The sequence below is a fragment of the Propithecus coquereli genome, unplaced genomic scaffold (assembly GCF_000956105.1).
Source record: "Propithecus coquereli isolate 6110/MARCELLA unplaced genomic scaffold, Pcoq_1.0 Scaffold368, whole genome shotgun sequence".
Taxonomy (NCBI): domain Eukaryota; kingdom Metazoa; phylum Chordata; class Mammalia; order Primates; family Indriidae; genus Propithecus; species Propithecus coquereli.
In genome coordinates, this window is record NW_012149374.1 from 1,130,645 (window position 1) to 1,131,776 (window position 1,132).

The following is a 1,132-nucleotide window of genomic DNA, read 5'->3' on the forward strand; positions in this document are numbered from 1 at the left end:
GGAGCTGAGAAACGTTCCTCTCCTGCTCATTGTCATTGTTTCCTCATGAAACATTGCAGAGTTTGAATCCTTAGTAACTCCCCATTGACTGGACTAGAGGCGACAGCCACAGCGAATGGGGGAGCAAAAACGTCGGCCTACAGAGAGTGACAAAATTCTATTAGCCCTTTGGTGTTAGTTGCCATAGTGCTGTATTTGAAAATCGATGCTTTAGCCAAAAGCCAAATGGCCACCGTTTCCGTAGTTTCCACTGTTTCGTCTGCATAGAATTTTCCTGAACTACGAGCAAAAATGTATTTTGTCAAATGTCACAAAAGTGAAAGATGTTACTAATCTTAGACGTGTTGCATATTTTGTGTTTTTCCTTTCCAAACTCTTTCGAAAGCTGCAGTTACAAAGCTGTTTGGCTGTATTGAACAGCATGTGGTGTTTTCGCAAAAGCAATTCTAGGAAAGCCAGTGTCTACCGTGGACTCGTCACATCCCTAACTGCAGGATAATTGACAAAATTGAAACGGCAACTTGTGTGCTGTAACTTTGCAAAAGGGGATGAAAATCAGACCTGGCCGTTAGTCACTAGTGTGTAGTGCCGTGATCTGAAGTAGGAAATTTAACTCACATAGAATAATTGTGGTTTTTGAAGCAGCTACTCATTGCTTTTTCCTTTTGCTGTGAGGATCATGGATTCAGAATGTCCTTACGAGGTGAGCCTAAGGCAGTAGCATTTAACCTTCATGTCTTGGAACCCACCCTCCCTCCTAACCCAAAGATTAACAAGGCAGTCAGCTTCGTGGTTAGGCCTAAGCTTAAACACTTCCTTCCCCACCCCTAATACTGAGTCCAGCAGGGGTATATCGTTTTTTCCCAAAAAAGTTATAGCTTTGAATTATAGAATATATCACTAAATTTGGCAATATCGTTCTTTGCACGAATGGAAATGCGTGTCAAAATGCTTTTACAAAAGGCATGAATGATTACAGTGCAAAATGCCCTATTGCTTCCAATTTTGCTAACCCTAAAAAAGTGTTTCACTGATTTCAAGCATTGTTTATACACAAATTCCCACATTGGCTAAATTATACAATTTTCTTAAAATGTAATATCTATGTTAGGTAGAGATTTAAGTACAGTTC